Below are 27,426 nucleotides of genomic sequence, written 5' to 3'. Positions count from 1 at the left end.
ATTACTTTGCCAACAAAGGTCCATCTAGTCAAGGCTATGGTTTTTCTAGTAGTCTTGTATGTATGTGAGAGCTGGACTATAAAGAAAGCTAAGCACTGAAGAATTGATGCTTTGGAACTGTAATGTTGGAGAAGACTCTTAAGAGTCCCTTGAACTGCAAGAAGATTCTACCATTCCATCCTAAAGGAGATCAGTCCTGAATATTCATTGGAAGGACTGATGCTGAAGCTGAAACTCCGATACTTTGGCCACCTAATGTGAAGAGCTAACTCATTTGGAAAGACCCTGATGCTGGAAAAGATTGAGGGCAGGAAGAGAAGGGGCCAACAGAGGAGGAGATGGTTGGATGGCATCACTGACTCAATGGACATGAGTTTGAGTAAACTCCGGGAGTTGGTGATGGACAGGGAGGCCTGGCGTGCTGCAGTCCATGGGGTCGCAAAGAGTCGGACATGACTGAGCGACTGAACTGAACTGGAATGCCCTTTTCTCCCCAGTCCACTGGCAAAGTCCTCTTCATCCTTCCAGGCTCCCAAACCTGGGCCCACCCCCAAAGGAGACTGTTCACAGGGCTGACTAGCTTCTTGACCGTGAGTTCCAGGGGGACAGGAAGTGTTTCTACCCTCTCGTATCCCAGTCTGTACATCACCTTACACATAGTGGGTTTCAGTACATGATAATGAGACAGTAATGGATGAGACAGCAAATGCTTCAGCTCTTTCTTCTATAACTTCTATGAGTCTGGGCTCTACTGAGAGAGGCTAAACCAGTATTTCTCAACCTTTACTGCATATCACCATTCCCTATAGTCTTTTTGAGAACCGGAAATTCCTGGGGCCCACTCCAGACCTACTTGAGACAACATTTCAGGGAGAGAATATCATGCGCATTCATTTATTTACTTACTTGTCTAGTTCTCTGAGTACCGACTAGTTATAGTTAAGTATTTTTTTATTCAATGTCTTATAGCCCATTATTATTGCTAGTTTTATGCCAAATTGTTTCAGATTTAGCCTTCTGGCCCCTGTGTCCTCTTGACATGTCCTCATCACTCTTGGAGTAATTCCTTGCTTTCCTGTGTACAAGACTTTCCAGATCCATTTTGTGGTGTATTTCTTACAAAGCACAACAGGTGATTCTGATGCACATCTGAGTTTTGGAAGCCATCATGTTGATCAGTAGCTTGAAATCACCAACAGGGTTAGCTCTGATTGCCAGAATCCATAGCAACAGGCAGAGGAATATTCTTGGGCAGAAGCTAGTGAAGGAAACTCAATATTCCTTAAGACTCCCAGGCTGCATCCCTGAGGATGGCTGGCTCACCACAGAAGACAGGTGATTCAGGCAAGCTACCTGGCAGAGGTTTCCAGATGCCACCTGCCCAGCCAGTTACAGATGGCAAATGCCTAGTGTGCCCAAGGCAACAACTTCGGGAAACAGGAAGGAGGCTGTACAAAGGAGGACTTTATGCAAAGAGTTGGACACGACTGAGTGACTGAACTGAACTGTATGTGTTTCTCAACAGGTAGAAATCATATTAATTTTAACTGTCTGCCTGGGGCAGTAATCGTCATGAGGTCTGGGTCCTGCCCTCTGAGGAATCAGTCCCAGGAATTTCCCAGGGCTGGAAAAGGCTGGCAGCCCCCATCAAGGAACCCTGTAGAGTATTTCTCTGGAGGAGTACAGGTATCACACATGCCTTGCACTAGACAGCACTTTTCTTCCTAAGAATGCAAAGCGCTTTCACAGATGGCTCATATGTTTTCAAATAATTTTTAATGTAAAATCATTTGTACAACCTGAACAGAGATTTCAAAAAAAGACTCACAATTCTGTACTGCCTTGACAAGTTTTCTGTAGATCTAACATTATGCCAAAATGAGTTTTAAAAATAGACTCACAATTTACAACATCATGGGGATCAGCATAATGTCCCTACCCGCAGATGTTCACATCCTGAACCTGTGAATCTATTACCTTCCCTACCTGACAGAAGGGACTTCGCAGATGCTTAGAGTAAGGTAAGCATCCTGAGGTGGAAAGTTTATTTAGAATCATCTGGGTGGGCCTGTTGTAATCACAAGAATCATTATAAGGGGCAGAGATATGATGATGGAAGCAGATGTGAGAAGGACGGTGGGGGAGAGAAGGACTTGAATATGTTACCCTGCTGGCTTTGACGATGGAGAAAGGGTTCATAAGCTCATTTATAGAAACGAGAGAAGTAAGGAAGCAGATTCTATCTAGAGCCTCCAGAAACAGTCTAGCCCTGCTGACACCTTGCTTTTAAGAACTATTTCAGACTTTTGACTTCCAAAACTGTAAAGGAATAAGTTTGGTTGTTGGCTTAACGCAAATTTATGTATAATTTATTATAGCAGCAATGGAGACTAATACACTGATTTAAAATTTTTAATGAATTAATTTTTATTGAAGTGTAATTGATTTTCAATGTCATTTAGTTGTACAGCAAAGAGATTCAGTGATGCATATATCACGTTGCTGTTGCGTCAACCAGCTTGCTTTTTAGTCACAATCTCTTCACTTCGCCGTATCACATTTCGTAAACTCTTCCCATGAAAATACAGCTGTAATCAAAAATATTCTCTCCATTTCTTTCTCCACTATCTGAACCCCTACTACCCACCTTTCTGTGATTGCTAATGCTGCTGTTCTGCACCAAAAAGGCTTGTTTACCTGAAGTTTCCTATTCAACGTTAGCCTGGTACTCGTTCAATACCTCTGGAGTTTAATTGAGCATCTATTACTATCCTTTTCTTGAATGCATATGGAAATGGGGGTTCAGGAGTGCAGGTGCCATAAACCTTCCCATATGCAGACTGTCAGCTGTCCACAAGGTAATTCTCTATAAGCAGAGCGTGGATTCTCCCTCACCTACAGTAAGCCCCACTCCTCTGCTGTGGGCAAAAGTTCCCTGAGATGAATTTACTGGCATCCCAAAGATAACCAGGAAAATGATTCATGGTTCAAAATCCACTTCTCCCTTTCACACATGATTACTTGGAAGCTGCAGTAATGACAGTGGTATGTCCAAAGCTCCTGGCGGGAATACCCAGCTAAAGCCAGTAGGTAGGCACTCAATGTCCTGTTTTTTCTGCATTCTCATGTCATCCACAAATGACCCAACTTCCCATCTACCATCACAGGCCCAGAGACTTCCTGCCCAGGAGAGGAATAGGCTTTAAAAGTAAGCAAATCTATATGCAGAATAGCCATAGAGAGTCTGGGGGGAGGCAAAGGTGTCCTGTTGCAACTGAGGGGACAGAGGCTCCATTGAGAATCACCCAGGCCAGGGTCCCTCCTCATGTAGTTCAGATCCCCAGCCCTCCCCTCCCCCTGGTTCCCACCACTATGCTTCCTGTCCTGCTCCTTCATATTGGTGACCTGGCTAAAGTGTCTGCTTGCTTGCTTTCTTCCTCTTCTGGTTTAAGATGTGACTTAGTATGTTTACACACCTAGGCTCATGCCCAACCACCTCCCACCACAGCCCCTGGCCCAGCCCAGGCTCCCAGGCTCCTGCCCTGCTCTGGGCCCCCACCTGCTCATCAGGAGGCCCTGTGCAGTTTCCCTCAGAATCGCAAGGACATCTTGATGAACCTGCAAAGCCTAAAAGATAGGAAGAGAGCAAAGGAGGTCTGATGAATGAAAAAAATGAATGTAAATTAAAAAGCCTCATTTAATTATTGGTTTTCTCTTGCTCTGTAACCCCAGACTCTTTCCGAATGTGCTATTGAGTTGCTAAAATGATTGACTTGTTCTTCCCCAGAGATGTGTAGCCAAGAAGGAAAGAAGAAACGAAGCAGGAGCTAGCAGCCCACAGCAGTCGGGGGCTGATTGACTGAAAGCTTTCTGGATTAGAAACCAAAAATTTGAAAATACAGGTTAAGGAGGGAATGTGGAGTTTGCTGCAGGTTTCTGTCCCAGTCCTAGCTTTTGTTCTGAATGATGGTTTTTCCAGTCCTTATTTCATTAAAGAATAAAACAAAAAGCCTAAGGAAGTAATGGGAAGCCAGACATGGACCAATGACAACAGAGTGGCGTGAACGAAAGACGGTGATTAATCCCTAATCCAATTCTGTGTACCTGAGATCCAGGAAATAGAATGCAGGAATAAATCACATCTCCAGTGGCCTCAGCAGGGCCTCTGTTGAGGGGAGGGGAGTCAGGCGGCAACACTTCCTTCTGGACTACCCTGGCACCCAGAGGGCGCCTGGCAGGAGGTCAAGCTGAGCAGAGCTGACTGTGTCTAGTGAGAGACTGCCACCTGCACCTGTGTGAGTCAACAGGTCCTGTTTTCAATGCCCCCAGAAAATGGGGGGTCAGCCTCTGCCAGTGAGAACATGGACATAGAGGCCAATGTGACTGGCCCTTTGAAAATTAGCCCAGGTTTGCAGGGCCAGGGAGTGGGGGAGGGGTGCCAGCAAACCGTGTTCAGACCTCCCTGCCACCCATTCCTCACAGGGATCCACCCCTGGGGCACTCCAAGACACGCAGTTATGACACCTCATTATCTCCTCCCCACCAGAAGCCAGGTTTTGTGGAGCCTAAAGAGTAAACAACTTGGGGAGCCTTTAAGGAAAATGAACATAAATTTACTAATGCAAAAAGCAGATACCAGAACAAAACCAGATATTTATCTAGAAGTGAGGGCTACATAGCTATTTAGCTTTGTTCTCTGGGCATAGAGATCATCACTCCCATTTTAAAGGTCATGAAAAGAAGAGTGGGTATATGTATATGTACTGGGCTTCCCTGGTGGTTCAGCAGTAAAGACTCTGCCTGCCTATGCAGGAGGCCTGGGTTTGATCCCCGGGTCAGGAAGATCCCCTGGAGAAAGAAATGGCAACGCACTTCAGTATTCTTGCCTGGGCAATCCCATGGACTGAGGAGCATGGTAGGCTATAGTCCATGGAGTTACAAAGATTCAGACACGACTTAGCAACTAAAGCAACAACAAATATGTGTGTGATTAACTGATTCACTTTGCTGTACTTCAGAAACTAACACAACATTGTAAATCAACTATACTCCAGTAAAAGAGTTTTTTTAAAAGAAGGCACAAGATTGAGGCCCAGATTGGTGAAGTGACTTACCCAAGGTCAAACACCAGGCAAAAATGAGTTAACTAGGATTATAACCCAAATCAGTTCCATGTGACCCAGCTGGGTGGCTTCCAATAACCTCTGATGGTGGTGCTGATGGGGGGAGGGGGAGTTGCCACTGTTCCAGAAAGACGGGTTATCTCATCTGCATCCTAAAATGATCCATGTCATCAGCCAATTTATTCACGTTTATCCAGGGCATATTTTTTTTTATGCTGGGGCAGTGCAGGGGCCTGGGCTCCAGTAATGGAGCCTCCTGCTCCCCAGGAGGCAAATAGAAAATGAATCCCACTACCACCAGTGCTTCTGGTCATTGAGCACTGGTGTGGGAAAGAAGGTCACAGAGCAAAACAGATATATTGTATTTTACTGGCTGTTCCTAAAGGCCTCAGGGAAGGAATCATGTGAGTTTAGAACAGTAATTCAATAAGCCTTTGGAAGCAGAAGATGACAGCCTGCGGGCTTGGGTTGGAAAAGGACTATGAAGAGGTGACTGCAGCTTTTTAGGTTGGAACCAGTATACTGCGGGGGCCAGAAAGGAGGAGGGAGAGCTAAGAGGAGGCAGAAAAGTCAGAAATATTAAAAAAAAACAACAGCAAGGTTATCTGTACTAGGTTCAGTACAACTGTGTTTTTACAGTGTAAATCTCCACATGCCCAAGGTTTCAGAAAAGCTGGACCACACACATGGGCTTGAGAGGATGATGAGTGTGAGAATGAGAAAGTGTGTGAGTATGTATGAGTGTGTGTGTGCACGCACGCACGCGCACACGTGCGCATGTGTGTGCGTGTGTCTGAAGCTGAGTTCCACATCTGGATTAGATTAAAACCTAATGGAGGAAAATATGATGGAGTAGGAACAAGAAATCTGATGCCTGGGGCTTTACTGGAAATCCTACCTTGGCTCTGGGCAGTTGGGCAGATGAGATCATCTCTGGGTCTGAAGGGCAGGCGGGTCCTATCTGGCACTGCTGTTGTGAAAGGGAAGTCACATTGCTGAGTCCCCCATGCACCCAGTCCCATGGGCCTGCCATACACATTGTCTCACACAGTCTTCCCTCAGTCAATAAGAGAGAGTTTCTCCGTCCGTCCTTTGTAGATAAAGAACTCAAGGCTCAGGCAGGTTAAACAACTTGCGGAGGGCAGTAACAACTATTAAGAACAGATTTATCTGATGTCACAGCCCTTCCTGATTCTGTGGCTCCCCTGGCCTGGCCGTGATAGTCCTTTCACTTTGGTCCATTTCTAGACCCATTGGTGCCAGGTTTCATCATAAGAACTAATAGAGCACTGGACATAGACCAGTCCAGGGGTTTGGCTGACAATCCCCAGGCCCCCACAAGGCAGGCGCTGTGCTCTGCTTCCCCCCAGCTTCTCCTCTTCCTTCCCTCCCACCCCTCTCCCTGTTAGGTTTCTCATGGAAGCCAGTGGAGTACTACTGACCCAGTCACCCGCTCCCACCTTTTCTGTGGGGACATTAATCTCCCCTGCTGCCCAGGCTGTCCCTGAATGATCCACCAAGTGTGTGGAAGCAGTTTTTTTTTTAAATTTTATTTTTAAATTTATTTTTGGCTGTGCTGGGTCTTCATTACTGCATGGGGTTTTCTCTAGCTGCAGAGAGCAGGGGCTATTCTCTAGCTGCGGTGCATGGGCTTCTCGTTGCGGTGATTTCTCTTGTTACGGAGCATGGCTCAGTAGTTGTGGTATAGGGGTTAAGTTGCTCCACAGCATGTGGGATCTTCCTGGACCAGGGATGGAACCCGCGTCTTCTGCATTCGCAGGCAGATTCTTTACCACCGAGATACTAGGGAAGCCCTGGAAGTTGTTTTTAAGTGTGACTTCTCACTAAGTGAAAATGCTAACAGTGAATATGTATTATTTTGTGTGTTTGTATACATGCCTCTTCACAGAAATTGAGAGAACATATTACTAGAGTTATTTAAATAGATGAGGTCTTTCAAAACTTGACTGTAGGTAAAGTACTGAGTCATGCCAACTAATTTTAAAGTGTTGACCATCTGACTGCCACCAGGACACAGCCGCTTGGTTTTTTTTTGGTCAAGTGTTAAATAGCTGTCAAGTCAGCTATTGAGTGATAATAAGCATCCAATTATCACTGAAAATGGAGTCTGGTCCCAGTATCCTGCCTGTGCTTGGAGATTCAAGGAGAGCTCCATTGCTGGTAGAGCTAGCCCCACACAGCTAGGAGGGACAAATAAAATGGTTCTTTACTGAGTGCCTCTTACGTGCCAGTCACCAGGCAAAGCATACTGCACCCATAATCTTGTCCTAGCTGCTCGGCAAAGTGGGCACCACTATCATCCTCACATTAGAGGAGAGGAAATTAGTGCCTAGGGTCGTCAGCTTATCAGTGTTGGGGGTCATGTTTAGGGCTCTTCAGAAACAATCCCAATCCAGTTATTCAGTTCTTTTTCCCAAAATAAGCAAGGGTTGTACTTTCCTAGCCCCTCAATGTTGGTAACACATGTCCCTTCTGGGTAGAAGTGGTTTCCTCATCTGCCACTGAGGAGAAGTAGTATCTATCCCATAACCTGCTGGGAGGATCAAATGTAGTAATAAATGCAATAATGTGTATAAAATGTATATATTAATAGCATAGTGTATGGCACATTGTAAGGGTTTAATGATGTTAGCTGTTACTATTTTCATGATGATGATTACCTGATGTTGCTCCTTGAGAATCTTCAGCTTCTTCCTGTTATGTTATGTGTGAAGCCACAGCCAGCTGTCTCCGTCAGGCATTCCAGGTGTCACTTCCTGCTGTTCCCGTCGTGGCTCAGCAAGCTCTGAGGCCGCCTTACTTGGCACACAGACTGTATGAGGGACGTTAGGGAGGTGAAGACAGGGCTGCCTCTGGGGTGCTCTATTAGCCTGGCCCCAGGTGGTGTCGGTAGTAAAGAACCCGCCTGCCAATGCAGGAGGCTTAAGAGATGTGGGTTTGATCCCTGGGTCAGGAAGATCCTCTGGCAAAGGAAATGGCAACCCACTCCAGTATTCTTGCCTGGAGAATCCCAAGGACGGTGGAACCTGGAGGGCTATAGTCCACGGGGTCACAAAGAGTCCAATATGCACATTAACACAGTGCATATCCGGGCCAATCCCGGATATGGCTGGAAGGGCCAGTCCAGCAGGAAGAACACAGCCACTGGGGGCTAGGTGAAGCAATCTTGGGATTTAGTGTTGGACATTGTGCCTGCTGCATTTTTAAAAAAATATTTTATTTATTTATGGCTGCAGTGGGTCTTCCTCGCAGCACACGGGCTTTTCTCTAGTTGGACTACTGTCTCACTGCGATGTGCATGCTTATTGTGGTGGCTTCTCTTGTGGAGCACAGACTCTGGGACATGCAAGCTTCAGTAGTTTTGGCTCTTGGGCTTAGTTGCCCTGAAGCATGTGGAATCTTAGTTCCTGGAACAAAGATTGAACCTGTGTCCCCCGCATTAGCAGAGAGATTCTTAACCACTGGGCCACCACAGAAGTCCTGTGCCTGCTGATGAAAGCAAGGCTTCCTTACTGTTTATAGCATTGGATACAAAATATATATTTGAGTTCTCATTTTAGGCAAGATGCAATAAGCACAATTCAACATGCCTCTCCCACTGAATGTGACAATAATTCTCAGACAGAATTCCTGGAGCAGCTACTGGAGGACAATGAAAAGGAAACAGGAGCCGGTGGATTGGGGAAGGAGATCAGAATTTCAAATATCACCGATACCACTGTGAGTCCCTATATTTCTCCCTTGGGCATCATCTGACCTCAACTCACATGCAGCCTGAAAACTGGAAGTAAGCACCAGATGCAAACAGAAATGACTGCAAAAGGAACACTTGTTATCTGGCCTGAGGAGGGGAAAGAGGGGCTCCTAAGTGTCATAGAAAGTGAGGAAAGCCCCTGGTTGTTTTTCTCCAATCTCCCACCTTGACCTTCAGCTGATCCTGTGGTAGTAGCAATGAATGTAGGACAAAATTTGACTGCTTTTTTTCCTGCCTGTCCTTCCACTGCTTGGCTTATACTCAGACACACTCAGAGGAGGTGCACAGATGCTCGGAGAAACGAAATCCCCAGTTTTCAGACCAGAGGGCCACAAGGGAGCTAAATGTTTCAGATCTCAGAAAGGCAAGAGCTTAAGAGAGAAGAGTTTCTGGGCTTATTTCTAAGCTCTGTGAGTTTTGAGGACTGGACTGTGGATTACAGAATCACCCAGACTCCCAAATGGCCACTGGGTAGCACACAGATCCAAGTAGCACTTACAAAGTCTTTGAAAACTGAACTGAAATTGAAACCACAGCCTGTAGAGAAGGGTTAGGACTTGAGGCTGGAGCTTACCTTCTAGATGGATAACCTGCTAAAATAAAACAAAACAGAATTTATCATTCTCTTTAGGATTTAAGTAGAGCATAGATTCTCAGAATGTAATATTCAAATGTCTAGGATATAATTTGAAACTACTCAGCATTTGCAGAGCCAGAAAAATATCAACTTATAAGGGAAAGGACAATCAAGAGATGACACAAACATTGAAATTACTATTACTGGATAAAGATGTTAAAGCAGCTATTGTATTTAAACTCCAGGTAAGAGTGAATTCTCTTCAAATGACTGGAAAGATAAAAAAAAAATTTAAGCAAAGAGAGTGAAGATATAATGAAGAACTAAATAGAAATTTGGGGGAAACTTAAAAATGCAATAACTGAAATAAAACATTCATGAAAGAATCAATAGCAAAATAGAGAGGAGTCACGTGATGATAGGTCAATAAGAATTATCCAATCTGAACAAACAGAAAAAAATTGAGAAACAAACAAAAAAAAAAACAATGAACAGAGTCCTGGGTACATGTGGAACAATACCAAAAATTCTAACATTCGCCTTATCAGAGTTTCAGAAGGAGGGAGAAAAGAGTATGGTGTGAAAATTTTATTTGAAGAGGCAACTTCCCTGGTGGTCCAATAGTTAAGACTTTGAGTAGAGGGCACAGATTTGATCCCTGGCCAGGGAACTAGGATACTGTGTGGTGCATCCAAAAAAAAAAAAAAAAAATTGTTTTAAATTCTATTTGAAGAAATAATGGGTAAATACTTCTCAGATTTGGTGACAGACATAAACTTACTGATTCAAAAAGCTCAGTGAACTTTGAATAAGACAAACCCGAAGGAATCTATGCTCAGACACATCATAATCAAGCGACTAAAAACTAAGACAAAGAAAAAACTCTTAAAAACAACTAGAGAAAAATAGTGCTTCATTTTGCACTATAGAGAAAGACTGACTTGAGTCTTTGTCAATTTTTCATAGAAAACAGTGGAGGCCAGAGGAAATGGAACAACATTTCTAAAATGCTGGCAGAGAAACTGTCAACCAAAATTCTTTGTCTGGTAAAAAAACGTTGTTTTCCCAAATAGTCTCAGTGAAGGAAAACTGAGAGATGCTCTAAAATAAATACTAAGGGAATGATTTCCCCCTGAGACTGGGAACAAGACAAGGATGTTCTCGAAAAAAAATTATAGTGATGAGGAATAAGCTGTGGCTGCCAGAGATTAGGGTTGGGGGTATGTGGTTGCAAAGGAGAAACACAAGGAGTTTAGGGGATGACAGATTTTCTATATCCTGTTGCGGTGATTGCATGAAACTATATATATGGGAAAATTCAGAACTGTTACATGAGAAAGTAAAAAGAAAAGGAACCTGGAAAAAGAACTGGGGTGGGACTAGGAGAGACAAAAGGAAAATGAACTGAAGCTTCCTCTCACCTCCATGAAACTCATTCAAATCCATCCACCAAAGTTCTGAAGACATCTCAACCTCCCATGAAAACCCTGCCCTTGAATTCCCATGAATTAGGCTCTTCCTTTTCTCATTACAAGAGATGAACCCAGATGCTAAGAGCAAGCAATGCGAGTCTCCTATTCATTTTTTCAAAAATGAGTCCTGGAGCATCTACTGTGTATCCAGTAGCCAGGGGTACAGATGTGAATAACAGAGGTTAGCTCCCAACCTTTATGGACTAATGTCTAAGAGGATAGGCAGCACAGCATAGAAAATAAGCACATAAATCAGACGGTGATGAAACTAAACAGAGACTAAAATGGAGTGATTCAATGGGATTCTGGAACACGTCCACTCTCCACTTAGTAGGGGGCTGCTGTGGGCAAAGATCTAACTGTGCCATGCCTTGGTGACCTCATCTGTAAAGTTTGGGTAATGATGGTAGCTACACCTGAGGGTGTGAGAATTCTGCAAAGTAATGTCTATTCCATGGGATCGGTGTACTTCCTGAACATGGCATATGGTCACTAAATGTTAGGTAATCTAATTATTAGTAGTTTCAGAACTGTATTTAGAGTTGCTTCAAGCTTCAGTGAACTCCCCTGAGCACGGAGGAGGAGCTCCCCCACCACCCTGCTGACTTTGTGCCCTTTTCCCATGTATCAAGGAACTGGAGATTGCCTGCTAAGGCAGCCTCTTCATTAACTGAATAGAACCCTTTAAAATCATGTCCTGAGGAGTGTAGAAAGCTCCTGGGATCAGAAAAAGCTGGGTTGAAGGTTGGCTCTGCCCATATTTGCTGTGTGATCATGGGCAAGTGGCTTAAATTCTCTGAGCCTCATTTTTCTAAACCATAAAATACTAATCACACATGCTGTTCAGAGCTGAGATAAGGTCAGCCAAGAATGTTTCATTACAGTAGTTATTTTTGTTATTATTAAGTCATGTAATTTGGAATCTAGGCAAAGGTTAATTCTGGGAATTGAATTAAGCAAGCCATTGGAGCAAGCAGGATGCACAGCCCTGGGGTGGAAGTAATTGATGGGAAGAAAACCCCACCCCTATCCTGTCATTGTGCAGGACAGTGGAGTCCTCTGCCATAGGGTTATTGAGTGGTCAGAGCAGAAAGAATCCATAAATATCAGTGGCCTGACCACCTCACTTTCAGACAGGAGGTGGACACAGTGACTTGCCCCAGGCCACAGTGTCCCTTGAAAGCTCAGCTGTGTCCCCTAAGATCAGGGATGTCACTGGACTTCTGTAAACATGTGTGAATTCCCCACCAACAGTTATTGTGACTAAGGAAGGGGACAACAGCCACCCCAGTGATGGATAGACAGGGTGGGCACCAGTGGGCAGGGGCGGCCTGGACATGCCTGAGAAAAAAGTCAAAGCAAACCACAAAGATGGTCCTTTCTAGCAATAAGTGCCTTTTGCTATTTGTCATTTTATCACCACTTTGTGGGAACTTGCTATCTTTGCATATTGTATTTTTCACATGTGTACACACATGTATACACACATATACACATGTATCTGTATATGCACACATGTGTGCATGTATGCATGGGTTTCTCAGGTGGTGCAGTGGTAAAGAATCCACCTGCCAATGCAGAAGATGCAAGAAACACAGGTTTGATCCCTGGGTCGGGAAGATCTCCTGGAGTAGGAAATAGCAACCACTCCAGTATTCTTGGGCTTCCCTGGTGGCTCAGAGGTTAAAGCATCTGCTTGCAATGCGGGAGACCTGGGTTGGATCCCTGGGTCGGGAAGATCCCCTGGAAAAGGAAATGGCAACCCACTACAGTGTTCTTGCCTGGAGAATCCCATGGATGGAGGAGCTTGGTGGGCTACAGTCCACGATGTCTCAAAGAGTCGGACACGACTGAGCGACTTCACTTCACTTCACTTCCAGTATTCTTGCCTGGAAAATTCCATAGACAGAGGACCCTGGTGGGCTACAGAGAGTCAGACATGACTGAGCATGCACAGCATACACGCATGTGTGTGTGTGCGCGTGTGTGTGTGTGTGTGTATAACATGTATAAATATATTTTCTTCCTGTCTAAAGCTTGTTTTTATTTTCCTAAGCATACTTCTTGGTGAGAAGTTTTTAATATTGATGGAATATAATTTACCAATTTTTTCTCTCATATTTAGTATTTCTTTGTTCTGTCTCAAAAACTTTGCCTCCCCCTAAGTAGAATGTATTTTTCTGCTATGTTTTCTTCTAGAAAACTTTCTTTTCTTTTTTTTTTTTTAGACTTTACTTGTTCTTTATTTATTCATTTATTCTGTAGAATTATCTTTTGCTTGACCAAATATTTTCTTTTTTTTTTAAATTTTTTATTATTATTATTATTATTTTTTTTTTCCAGTGGGTTTTGTCATACATTGATATGAATCAGCCATGGATTTACATGTATTCCCAATCCCGATCCCCCCTCCCACCTCCCTCTCCACCCGATTCCTCTGGGTCTTCCCAGTGCACCAGGCCGGAGCACTTGTCTCGTGCATCCCACCTGGGCTGGTGATCTGTTTCACCATAGATAGTATACATGTTGTTCTTTTGAAATATCCCACCCTCACATTCTCCCACAAAGTTCAAAAGTCTGTTCTGTATTTCTGTGTCTCTTTTTCTGTTCTGCATATAGGGTTATCGTTATCACCTTTCTAAATTCCATATACATGTGTCAGTATGCTGTAATGTTCTTTATCTTTCTGGCTTACTTCACTCTGTATAAGTGGCTCCAGCTTCATCCATCTCATTAGGACTGGTTCAAATGAATTCTTTTTAATGGCTGAGTAATATTCCATGGTGTATATGTACCACAGCTTCCTTATCCATTCATCTGCTGATGGGCATCTAGGTTGCTTCCATGTCCTGGCTATTATAAACAGTGCTGCGATGAACATTGGGGTGCACGTGTCTCTTTCAGATCTGGTTTCCTCAGTGTGTATGCCCAGAAGTGGGATTGCTGGGTCATATGGCAGTTCTATGTCCAGTTTTTTAAGAAATCTCCAAACTAGCGGCTGTACTAGTTTGCATTCCCACCAACAGTGTAAGAGGGTTCCCTTTTCTCCACACCTTCTCCAGCATTTATTGCTTGTAGACTTTTGGATAGCAGCCATCCTGACTGGCGTGTAATGGTACCTCATTGTGGTTTTGATTTGCATTTCTCTAATAATGAGTGATGTTGAGCATCTTTTCATGTGTTTGTTAGCCATCTGTAAGTCTTCTTTGGAGAAATGTCTGTTTAGTTCTTTGGCCCATTTTTTGATTGGGTCATTTATTTTTCTGGAATTGAGCTGCAGGAGTTGCTTGTATATTTTTGAGATTAATCCTTTGTCTGTTTCTTCATTTGCTATTATTTTCTCCCAATCTGAGGGCTGTCTTTTCACCTTACTTATAGTTTCCTTTGTAGTGCAAAAGCTTTTAAGTTTCATTAGGTCCCATTTGTTTAGTTTTGCTTTTATTTCCAATATTCTGGGAGGTGGGTCATAGAGGATCTTGCTGTGATTTATGTCGGAGAGTGTTTTGCCTATGTTCTCCTCTAGGAGTTTTATAGTTTCTGGTCTTACATTTAGATCTTTAATCCATTTTGAGTTTATTTTTGTGTATGGTGTTCGAAAGTGTTCTAGTTTCATTCTTTTACAAGTGGTTGACCAGTTTTCCCAGCACCACTTGTTAAAGAGGTTGTCTTTTTTCCATTGTATATCCTTGCCTCCTTTGTCAAAGATAAGGTGTCCATAGGTTCGTGGATTTATCTCTGGGCTTTCTATTCTGTTCCATTGATCTATATTTCTGTCTTTGTGCCAGTACCATACTGTCTTGATGACTGTGGCTTTGTAGTAGAGTCTGAAGTCAGGCAGGTTGATTCCTCCAGCTCCATTCTTCTTTCTCAAGATTACTTTGGCTATTCGAGGTTTTTTGTATTTCCATACAAATTGTGAAATTCTTTGGTCTAGTTCTGTGAAAAATACCGTTGGTAGCTTGATAGGGATTGCATTGAATCTATAGACTGCTTTGGGTAGAATAGCCATTTTGACAATTTTAATTCTTCCAATCCATGAACACGGTATGTTTCTCCATCTGTTTGTGTCCTCTTTGATTTCTTTCATCAGTGTTTTATAGTTTTCTATGTATAGGTCCTTTGTTTCTTTAGGTAGATATACTCCTAAGTATTTTATTCTTTTTGTTGCAATGGTGAATGGTATTGTTTCCTTAATTTCTCTGTCTGTTTTTTCATTGTTAGTATATAGGAATGCAAGGGATTTCTGTGTGTTAATTTTATATCCTGCAACTTTACTATATTCATTGATTAGCTCTAGTAATTTTCTGGTAGAGTCTTTAGGGTTTTCTATGTAGAGGATCATGTCATCTGCAAACAGTGAGAGTTTTACTTCTTCTTTTCCTATCTGGATTCCTTTTACTTCTTTTTCTGCTCTGATTGCTGTGGCCAGAACTTCCAACACTATGTTGAATAGTAGTGGTGAGAGTGGGCACCCTTGTCTTGTTCCTGATTTCAGGGGAAATGCCTTCAATTTTTCACCATTGAGGGTGATGCTTGCTGTGGGTTTGTCATATATAGCTTTTATTATGTTGAGGTATGTTCCTTGTATTCCTGCTTTTTGGAGAGTTTTAATCATAAATGAGTGTTGAATTTTGTCAAAGGCTTTCTCTGCATCTATTGAGATAATCATATGGTTTTTATCTTTCAATTTGTTAATGTGGTGTATTACATTGATTGATTTGTGGATATTAAAGAATCCTTGCATTCCTGGGATAAAGCCCACTTGGTCATGGTGTATGATTTTTTTAATATGTTGTTGGATTCTGTTTGCTAGAATTTTGTTAAGGATTTTTGCATCTATGTTCATCAGTGATATTGGCCTGTAGTTTTCTTTTTTTGTGGCATCTTTGTCTGGTTTTGGAATTAGGGTGATGGTGGCCTCATAGAATGAGTTTGGAAGCTTACCTTCATCTGCAATTTTCTGGAAGAGTTTGAGTAAGACAGGTGTTAGCTCTTCTCTAAATTTTTGGTAGAATTCAGCTGTGAAGCCATCTGGTCCTGGGCTTTTGTTTGCTGGAAGATTTTTGATGACAGTTTCGATTTCCTTGCTTGTGATGGGTCTGTTAAGATCTTCTATTTCTTCCTGGTTCAGTTTTGGAAAGTTATACTTTTCTAAGAATTTGTCCATTTCATCCAAGTTGTCCATTTTATTCGCATAGAGCTGCTGGTAGTAGTCTCTTATGATCCTTTGTATTTCAGTGTTGTCTGTTGTGATCTCTCCATTTTCATTTCTAATTTTGTTAATTTGGTTTTTCTCTCTTTGTTTCTTAATGAGTCTTGCTAATGGTTTGTCAATTTTGTTTATTTTTTCAAAAAACCAGCTTTTAGCTTTGTTGATTTTTGCTATGGTCTCTTTAGTTTCTTTTGCATTTATTTCTGCCCTGATTTTTAAGATTTCTTTCCTTCTGCTAACTCTGGGGTTCTTCATTTCTTCCTTCTCTAATTGCTTTAGGTGTAGAGTTAGGTTATTTAATTGGTTTTTTTCCTGTTTCTTGATGTAAGCCTGTAATGCTATGAACCTTCCCCTTAGCACTGCTTTTACAGTGTCCCATAGGTTTTGGGTTGCTGTGTTTTCATTTTCATTCATTTCTATACATATTTTGATTTCTTTTTTGATTTCTTCTATGATTTGTTGGTTATTCAGAAGCGTGTTATTTAGCCTCCATATGTTTGAAGTTTTAACAATTTTTTCCCTGTAATTGAGATCTAATCTTACTGCACTGTGGTCAGAAAAGATGACTGGAATGATTTCAATTTTTTTGAATTTTCCAAGACCAGATTTATGGCCCAGGATGTGATCTATTCTGGAGAATGTTCCGTGTGCACTTGAGAAAAAGGTGCAGTTGATCGTTTTGGGGTGAAATGTCCTATAGATATCAATTAGGTCTAGCTGGTCCATTGTGTCATTTAAGGTTTGTGTTTCCTTGTTAATTTTCTGTTTAGTTGATCTATCCATAGTTGTGAGTGGGGTATTAAAGTCTCCCACTATTATTGTGTTACTATTAATTTCCTCTTTCATACTCGTTAGCGTTTGCCGTACATATTGCGGTGCTCCTATGTTGGGTGCATATATATTTATAATTGTTATATCTTCTTTTTTGATTGATCCTTTGATCATTATGTAGTGTCCTTCTTTGTCTCTTTTCACTTCCTTTATTTGAAAGTCTATTTTATCTGATATGAGTATTGCGACTCCTGCTTTCTTTTGGTCTCCGTTTGCATGAAATATTTTTTTCCAGCCCTTCACTTTTAGTCTGTATGTGTCTCTTGTTTTGAGGTGGGTCTCTTGTAGACAGCATATATAGGGGTCTTGTTTTTGTATCCATTCAGCCAATCTTTGTCTTTTGGTTGGGGCATTCAACCCATTTACATTTAGGGTAATTATTGATAGGTGTGGTCCCGTTGCCATTTACTTTGTTGTTTTGGGTTCACGTTTATACAGCCTTTCTGCATTTCCTGTCTAGAGAAGATCCTTTAGCATTTGTTGAAGAGCTGGTTTGGTGGTGCTGAATTCTCTCAGCTTTTGCTTATCTGTAAAGCTTTTGAATTCTCCTTCATATCTGAATGAGATCCTTGCTGGATACAGTAATCTAGGTTGTAGGTTATTCTCTTTCATTACTTTCAGTACGTCCTGCCATTCCCTTCTGGCCTGGAGGGTTTCTATTGATAGATCAGCTGTTATCCTTATGGGAATCCCTTTGTGTGTTATTTGTTGTTTTTCCCTTGCTGCTTTTAATATTTGTTCTTTGTGTTTGATCTTTGTTAATTTGATTAATATGTGTCTTGGGGTGTTTCGCCTTGGGTTTATCCTGTTTGGGACTCTCTGGGTTTCTTGGATTTGGGTGGCTATTTCCTTCCCCATTTTAGGGAAGTTTTCAGCTATTATCTCCTCGAGTATTTTCTCATGGCCTTTCTTTTTGTCTTCTTCTTCTGGAACTCCTATGATTCGAATGTTGGGGCGTTTCACAGTGTCCCAGAGGTCCCTGAGGTTGTCCTCATTTCTTTTGATCCTTTTTTCCTCTCTGCTTCATTTATTTCCACCATTTTATCTTCTACCTCACTTATCCTATCTTCTGCCTCCGTTATTCTACTCTTGGTTCCCTCCAAAGTGTTTTTGGTCTCATTCATTGCATTATTCATTTGTAATTGACTCTTTTTTATTTCTTCTAGGTCTTTATTAAACAGTTCTTGAATCTTTTCAATCTTTGTTTCCAGGCTATTTATCTGTAACTCCATTTTGTTTTCAAGATTTTGGATCATTTTTATTATCATTATTCTAAATTCTTTTTCAGGTAGATTCCCTATCTCCTCCTCTTTTGTTTGACTTGGTGGGCATTTTTCATGTTCCTTTACCTGTTGGGTATTTCTCTGCCTTTTCATCTTGTTTAGATTGCTGTATCTGGAGTGGGCTTTCTGTATTCTGGAGGTCTGTGGTTCCTTTTTGTTGTGGAGGATTAACCCAGTGGGTGGGGTTAGATGATTGGCTTGTCGAGATTTCCTGGTTAGGGAAGCTTGCGTCAGTGTTCTGGTGCATGGAGCTTGATTTCTTCTCTTTGGAGAGCAATGGAGTGCCCAGTAATGAGTTTTGAGATGGGTCTATGTGTTAGGTGTGACCTTGGGCAGCCTGTATGTTGATGTTCAGGGCTATGTTCCTGCGTTGCTGGAGAATTTGCGTGGTATGTCTTGCTCTAAAACTTATTGGCTCTTGTGTGGTGGTTGGTTTCAGTGTAGGTATGGAGGCTTTTGGACAGTCACTTATTACTTAAAGTTCCTTGTAGTCAGGAGTTTTCTGGTGTTCTCAGGTTTTGGGCTTAAGTCTCCTGCCTCTGGAGTCCAGTTTTATTCTTCCTGTAGTCTCAGGACTTCTCCAACTATACAGCCCTGATAAGAAAACTTCTAGGTTAATGGCTAAAAGATTCTCCCCCGTTAGGGACACCCAGAGAGGTTCACAGAGTTACATGAAGAAGAGGAGAGGGAGGAGGGAGATAGAGATGAACAGGAGGAGAAAAAGGGGGACTCAAGAGGAGAGAGACAGATCTACGCAGCTGTCTGTTCCCAGAGTGTTCTCCGTAGCCCAGTCACCTACAAAGATTCACAGAATTGGATTGGGAAGAGAAGGGGAAAGGAGGAAATAGAGGTGTTCTGAGGTAGAAAACAGAGAGTCAAGATTGGGAGAGAATAATCTTCGGTTTAAAAATAGGGCTTCTCTTCTTCTTCTTTTTTTTTTTTTTTTATAAGGTTATAGTGTATTGGAAAAGAAAATTAAGGAGCAGTAGAGGAGTACTAGAGGACTTTAAAAGAAATAAGAGAAAAAGAAAAATAGAAAATAGAAGAGAAAAAGGAAAGAAAAAAAAAGAAAGAGAAAGAAAGAAAAAGAAAAAAAAGAAAGAAAGAAAAAAAATTTTTTTTTCCCCCCTAGTTAAAAAATCGTAAAAGTCTATGGAAATGAAAGTTAAGGAGTAATGGGGGAGTAATAGGGGATTTTAAAGGAAAATAAAAGAGAAAAAATTAAAAAGAAAAAAGAAAAAAATAAAAAAATAAAAAATAAAAAAAAGAGAAAAAAGTAAAATTATATCTAGGAGTTTCTCTGGAGCTGTTGCGGTCAGTGTGGGTTCGGCTCAGTTTCAGATAGCTCCTCGTTCCAGCTTACGCTTCTCGATATCTACAGGCTCCTCCTGTGTAGTCAATGTTTCCTAGAGGGATTTTAATCTGTTGCACCAGTCCCTTCTGAAGCGGTTCCCTTTGTTTATTTGGCTTCTGTTTGCCGGTCTCTTCAGAGCCTCATTTCCGCCCTGACACAGGCGGGCGGAGGTGGACTCTTATTCAGGTAGCTAGTTCCGTCGCTCCGCGGGGAGGGGCTGGCGCCGCGGGGAGGGGCTTGCGCCGCGGGGATGGGCTGGGGCTGCCAGGAGGGGCTGACGCTGCCGTCTCCGTCTGCGCTGCTCAGGCTCCCGGCTGTTCTATATGGAGCGCGCCCCGCGCTGCGCGAGGTTCCAGCCCTCGGGTGTTCCACAAAAGCGCGGAAGGAAAAGCTGCGCCTGCTCTCTGTGCCTTCCCCGTCAGAGCGGTCCAGGCAGCCAGGGGCTTGGTGGGTGCACTCTCCCCAGGTGTGGTGCGCCCCCTCCCTTCCGCGGACCCAGTCTCAGTTTCCGCTGGCGCCAGTCGGGTGCGCGCGCCTTCTGCCCTCCGCGTCCCCAGCCCCAGTCCCCGCCCGCGCCGGTCGGGTGCCTGCGCCCTGTGTCTCGCCGCGACCTTCCCCTCCCCGCTGCCTCCTGCCTCCGGCGGAGCTGGGCCGGTCCGCAGCCTGCGAGCTCCTCTCTAGACCCTCTCGGTCTCTTTGTTCTGCGAACGGCCGGCAGTGTGTTCGGGCCGGTTAATTTACTCTCTCTCTTTTGGTCTCCCACAGTTCATGTTGGCAACTCACAGAAGCTCCCTCCGATTGTCCTCAGGGCACTCAGGCCCGGACCCTACCCCAAGCAATGCCGCCTAAGAGCTCCCGGGACGGATCTCCGTCCTTAGCTCTTTTGTCTCACTTTTTATCTTTTATATTTTGTCCTACCTCCTTTCGAAGACAATGGGCTGCTTTTCTGGGCGCCTGATGACCTCAGCTAGCGATCAGAAGTTGTTTTGCGAAGTTTGCTCTGCGTTCAGTTATTCTTTTGATGAATTTGTAGGAGAGAAAGTGGTCTCCCCGTCCTACTCCTCCGCCATCTTGGCTCCTCCCTTCTAGAAAACTTTCTAGTTTTAGTTTTTACCTTAAGATCTATCATGTATCTTGAATTCCTTGTTCGTGTGTGGCATGAAGTGGAAGGTGGAATCAAGGATCTTTTTTTTCACAAGACGTTCAGTTGCTCCTGCACTGTCGGTTGAAAAGATACTCCCTTTCCTGAGCAAGTGCATTGACTGCCCTGAGGGTCTGTTTCAGAACTCCTCTTTCATTCATGTGCTCAGCTGTCCTTACATCAATACTATACTGTCCCGGTTACTGTAACTTTACAGGAAACCTGGGACTCACAAAGTGTTAAGGTCTGTAACTGTGACTTCTTTTCCTTTTTTTTGTTGTGGTGGTAAAAGTCACATAATATAAAATACACAGTTTTACCAGTAGTTAACTGTATAGTTCAGTGGTGCTAAGTATATCCACATTGTTGTGCAACTCTCACCAACATCCATTTCCTGAATTTTCACTTTCTTGAACTGAAACTGTGTCCCCATTAAACACTAATTCTCCGTGGCTCCTCCTCACCCCCACCCCCTCTGGCCCCTGGCATCTACCAATGTACTTTCTGACTCTATGAATTTGACTACTCCAGGTAGCTTGTACAAGTGGAATCAAATAGTATTTGTCTATACCTAGTGTACATTGAAAATAATTTTTAAGGCTTAATTAATATCTCTCCTACAAACAGATTGTACCTTCTTCTTTTCCCTTGTGATATACAGTAGGTTTTCATTAGTTATCTGTCATACATAGTAGTTTCCTCCTGGACTATGGCTCAGAGGGTAAAAGCATCTGCTTGCAATACAGGAGACCTGGGTTCGATCCCTGGGTTGGGAAGATCACCTGGAGAAGGAAATGGCAACCCACTCCAGTACTCTTGCCTGGAAAATTCCATGGATGGAGGAACCTTGTAGGTTACAGTCCATGGGGTTGCAAAGAGTCGGACACGACTGAGTAACTTGACTTTACTATACATAGTAGTGTATATTTGTCAATTTTGATCTCCCAGCTTGTCTCCCCCTACCTTTCCCTCTTGGTGTACATACATTTGTTCTGTATGTCTGTGTCTGTATTTCTGCTTTGTAAATAGGTTTATCTGTACCGTTTTTCTAGTTTTCTTTTCAATGCCTTGACAAATCTAGGTTCTTTGTATTTCTACATAAATTTTTGAAACTGCATGTCAATTTCTACACAAAATCTTCTGGAATTTTTCTTTAATACTAGACTTGCTTTTTTAAAACAACTTTAAGTTAACATAGAAAATGAACAGAACGTAGAGTCCCCATATATCCTCCGTCATCCAGTTTCCCCTTTGAATAACATGTAGCAGTAATGTGTACACCTGTTAAAGCTGGTGAATCAATAATGGCTTTCCTGGTGGCTCAGACAGTAAAGAATCTACCTGCAGTGCAGGAGATCTGGACTCAATTCCTAGGTAAGGAAGATCCCCTGGAGAAGGGAATGGCAGCCCACTCCGGTATTCTTGTCCATGGACAGAGGAACCTGGCAGGCTACAGTCCATGGGGTCACAAAGAGTACAGTTCATGGAGTCACAAAGAGTTGGACATGACTCAGCAACAAAAACAATATTAATACACTGTAATTAAAGTTCATAGTTTACATAGAGTTCACTCTTTGTGTTCTGTAGTCCATGCATCTTGACAAAGGCCTAGTATCATGTATCCACCATTAAGAGAATCATGCACAATAGTTTCATTACCCTAAAAATTCTGCATACTCCTCTTATTCATCCCTCCCCATCCCTAACCACTGGCAATCACTGATCATTTTATGACCTCTATTGTTATGCCTTTTCTAGAATGTCAGATAATTGGAATCATATACAACTTTTTCAGGTTGGTTTCTTTAACTTAGCATTGTACATTTGTTTCCCCCATGTTTTTTTTTTTTTTTTAATTGGAGTAGAATTGCTTTACAATGTTGTGTTAGTTTCTGCTGTATCCTCCAATTTTTCGGTGGCTCAAAATCTCATTTTATTTTATTGCTGAATAAAATCACAATAGAATGGGAAAGACTAGAGATCCCTCAAAAAAATTGGACTTATCAAGGGAATACTTCATGCAAGGATGGGCATGATAAAGAACAGAAATGGTAAGGATCTAACAGAAGCAGAAGAGATTAAGAAGAAGTGGCAAGAATACGCAGAAGAACTGTACAAAAAAGATCTTAATGACTCAGATTACCACAATTGTGTGGTCACTCATGTAGAGCCGACATTCTGGAGTGTGAAGTCAAGTGGGGCATGGTGCTGCTGCTTCTAAGTTGCTTCAGTCATGTCTGACTCTGTGCGACCCCATAGACGGCAGCCCCCAGGCTCCGCCATCCCTGGGATTCTCCAGGCAAGAACACTGGAGTGGGTTGCCATTTCCTTCTCCAATGTATGAAAGTGAAAAGTGAAAGTGAAGTCGCTCAGTCGTGTCTGACTCTTCAAGACCCCATGGACTGCATCCTACCAGGCTCCTCTGTCCATGGGATTTTCCAGGCAAGCGTACTGGAGTGGGTTGCCATTGCCTTCTCTGAAAGTGGGCCATAGGAAGCATTATTAAGAACAAAGCTAGTGGAGGTGATAGAATTCTAGCTGAGCTATTTCAAATCCTAAAAGATGATGCTGTTTAAAGTGCTGAACTCAATACGTCAGCAAATTTGGAAAACTCAGCAGTGACCATAGGACTGGAAAGGTCAGTTTTCATTCTAATCCCAAAGAAGAGCAATGCCAAAGAATGTTCAAACTACTGTACAATTGAGCTCATTTCACATGCTAGGAACATGATGCTCAAAATCCTTCAAGCTAGGCTTTGGTAGTATGTCAATCGAGAACTTCCAGATGTACAAGTTGAATTTAGAAAAGGCAGAGGAGTTAGAAATCAAATTGCCAACATTTGTTGGATTGTGGAGAAAGGAAGAGAGTTCCAGAAAAATGTCTACTTCTGCTTCATTGACTACACTAAATCCTTTGTGTGGATCACAACAAACTGTGGGAAATTCTCAAAGAGATGGGAATACTAGACCACATTACCTGTATCCTGAGGAAGCTGTATGCAGGTCAAGAAGCAACTGGACATGAAACAACAGGCTGGTTCCAAATAGGAAAAGGAGTACAACAAAGCTGTATATTGTCACCCTGCTTATTTAACTTATATGCAGAGTACATCATGTGAAATGCCAAGCTGAATGAATCACAAGCTGGAATCAAGATTGCCAGGAAAAATATCAACAATCTCAGATATGCAAATAATACCACTCTAATGGCAGAAAGTAAAGAGGAACAAAGGTAGCTTGAAACTCAATATTCAAAAAACTAAGATTACAGCATCTGGTCACATCACTTCATGGCAAATAGATGGGGAAACAGTGAAAACAGTCACAGATTTTATTTTCCTGGGCTCCAAAAATCACTGCAGACAGTGACTGCAGCTGTGAAATTATAAGACATTCACTCCTTGGAAGAAAAGCTACGACAAACCCAGACAGTATATTAAAATGCAGAGACATCACTTTGCCCACAAAGGTCTGTACAGTCAAAGCTATGGTTTTTCTAGTCATGTTCAGATGTGAGGGTTATACCATAAAGAAAGCTGAGTGCTAAAGAATTGATGCTTTTGAACTGTATTGCTGGAGAAGACTCTTGAGAGTCCCTTGGACTGGAAAGAGATCAAACCAATCAATCCTAAGGGAAGTCAACCCTGATTATTCATGGTTTTATGTGTGATTTCAAAACTGATAGAATTTTTCTCTTTAAATATGTACAGTTTAGTGTACTTCAATTATACCTCAGTAAAGCTGGAAAACTTTATAAAAATAAAAAGTAAAATAGAAACGAATGCTCTTAAAAAGCTTTAAGAAATGATAGATTGGAGGGGGGTGGTGTTTACATGAGGGAACAGGTCATTGCAGTAGGTGAGCAAAGGTGGAGAACAAGATTGAGGGGGAGGACATGAGGTCAAGAAGTTGAATCTGGAGCTAACAGAAGAGAAAACCAGGGATCATTCCCCAGTTAGGGTGAGGGCCCCAGGAGAGGGTACCAAAAGACTTTAAGACCAATGATGTCTGACAGTCACTCTTATCTGCCGTGCTATCCCCTGAATCTCTAACTGGAAATGTTATAGACTTGGAAGGGTGTTGCTTGGGGGAAATAAAGAAACTGAGTCTCTCTGGTTGGATTTAGGACAGTAAGAAGGGGACAACTAATTCATGCAAGTTGGGAGAAAGATCTGAGATTCATTGGAAGCAGAAAATCACAGTCTAAGGTGACCTGGTAAAATGTCTGACTTTCAAGAATCCCCACTGAAATTGGGAACTTGGCTGGAAATTACACAGGAAATGAACTCACAAAGGACAGGAAAATTTAAGGCCTGCTGACATCTGTGTTACATGAGTGTATCAAAGGGCAGGGGTCACATCATTCCAGCTGAATGCCACATCCGGTAGCCCCTGCTTCTTACAGCAGAGTTCTCACCTGGGACCCCGTCAGAGACACAAAGGTCACTGGCCTTCTGCTTCTCTGTCAGCAGTCAAAGGTAAATGGTAGTTCAGGCAAACGGAGAGGTGGTAGAAGGTAAGAAGTGAAAGTGTTTTTCAGTTTTCAGTTTCAATATCCATGATGCTGGCAGTACAGATACTTTGAGGGGTGTGACTGTACTTGCCAATGACCTTGAGAAATCTGTGTTTCTGTATATGGACCTCTTCTTCAGCAGAGGTGGCCATGCAACCCTGCAGTGTTTTGGACTTATTGCTAACAATACTAACTTACTAAATTAAAAAAGAAATAAAGAAAAATGAGAAAAAAAGTAATGAAAAAATGAGAAAAAGCATAAGGTGACAAAAATAAAAGAATAAAGTAAAAAAGAAAAATTAGAGAAAGTTTAAAAGAACAAAGAAAGAAAATTAAAATGAAAAGAAAAATAGAAAAAATAAGAAAAAATGGGGAAAGAGGGGAAAGTAGAGGAAGAGGAAAAAAATAACAAGCAAAACAGACTGTGATGTATGAAGATATATATATATATGTATATATATGGTCTTTATCCCCTGTTCTTGGCACAGAGTTTCTAATTTCTAAAATCTTAGTAGAATTCCAGAGTGATGTGGTGAAAGGAATATAATTTTTTATTCATAATAAACCCTTTCCAAGCAGACCGAATTTTATGCTAATTAGGTGACTGGTAGCTAAGAGCCCCTAGGCAGCCCCTAGATAGCATCCTAGGTAGCTGACATCCTAGGATGAGGAGGTTGCCATGGTAACTAATCATGTGATTAGTGGGTTGGAACTTTCAGCCCCATCTCACCATCAACTTCCAGGGAGGGAAAAGGGGCTGGGGATAATCACCAGTGGTTAATGATCTGAAGGGGCTAGATCTTCTGGGTTGGTGAATGCATTCAGTTGCCAGGAGGGTGATACACTCCCAAACTCCATGCGGAAAGAAGCTCCTGTGCTTGGGAACCTTCTCATCTTGCCATATGTAGCTCTTCATTTGCCTGTCCTCTATAACATCCTCCGCAGTAAATCAGTAATACTAAGTGTTTCCCTGAGTTCTGTGAGTCATTATAGAAAATTACTGGCCCTGAGAGCATGGGAACCCTCAGTTTGTAGCTAAGTCAAACAGGGGTTGGGAAAAGCCTAGGGGTTCACTACTTGTAGTTGACATCTGAATGGAGGGCAGTCTTGTGGAACTGAGCCCTTAACCTACGGGGTCAGCACTGATATGGGGCAGTTAGAGTCAGAATTGAATAAAATCATAGAGGTGAGAGGGAGGTACGAGTGGGAGGGGATATATGTGCACAAGTGACTGATCGACTTTGTTGTACAGCAGAAACTAACACGATATTATAAAGCAGCTACACCCCAATTAAAAAAAATATAGGGCACCCGCTTGGTGTCCGCAGATAACTAGGGAATTGTCTGATGTGGAAAACCTACACATTAGGTGTCAGAAGTATTGTGACAGAAACAAAATTCAAGAAGAAAAAGAAGCTAAGGTTGGTGAAACTCCCTTAGGTGACCAAGAGCCAGACGCCTGAGCTAGAAGGAGCAAAACCCTAGGCCCAGCCAAAGACTTATTAGGTGCCTGGAATTCCATAACAATGGCTCCTTATAAAGTCAGAGCAAGAAATGGACCTGTCACTGCTATGGATAAGCCAAAGTAGCTTTCTTACTTTTGGACTCAAAATCCTTTTACTCTTACAACCCCAAAGAGCTTCTCATTCATCTGGATTGTAGTGATCTTTTAGAAATTACACCCTGTAGGATGCTTCAGTGACCTTTTTATTTCTAGTTCACAAAACTATAATAATTTTTGACCTTTAAAGATCTCATAACGTTGACACCTCAACTATTAAATTTCCTTTTCTTTAAACTCTCAATGATTGGTCTCAAAATGATGCCACAACTTAATTGGCATTGTGGTACGATATCAAGATGTTCCATTGGATAAGACATGATAAAATACATTATTAACACCTCTAAAGTTGAGGGGGTGATAGCTTTCACTATATTTCTTATTTGCAGTTTTTGAGCAGATTCCTCCCTTATACAAGCCAGAGAACTCTTTATGTCCATCAGGGTAGCTTTAGATGTAATGGATGCATCTGTAAGTCAACAGAGCAAGAATTCTTTATTTTTTGGAGTACTTAATAGACATTTTAAAAAATTTATTTATCAATTGAAGTGTAATTGCTTTCCAGAATTTCGTTGTTTTCTGCCA

This window comes from Dama dama, chromosome 18 (genome assembly GCF_033118175.1).
Source record: "Dama dama isolate Ldn47 chromosome 18, ASM3311817v1, whole genome shotgun sequence".
Lineage (NCBI taxonomy): Eukaryota > Metazoa > Chordata > Mammalia > Artiodactyla > Cervidae > Dama > Dama dama.
This window is presented reverse-complemented; position numbering follows the sequence as displayed.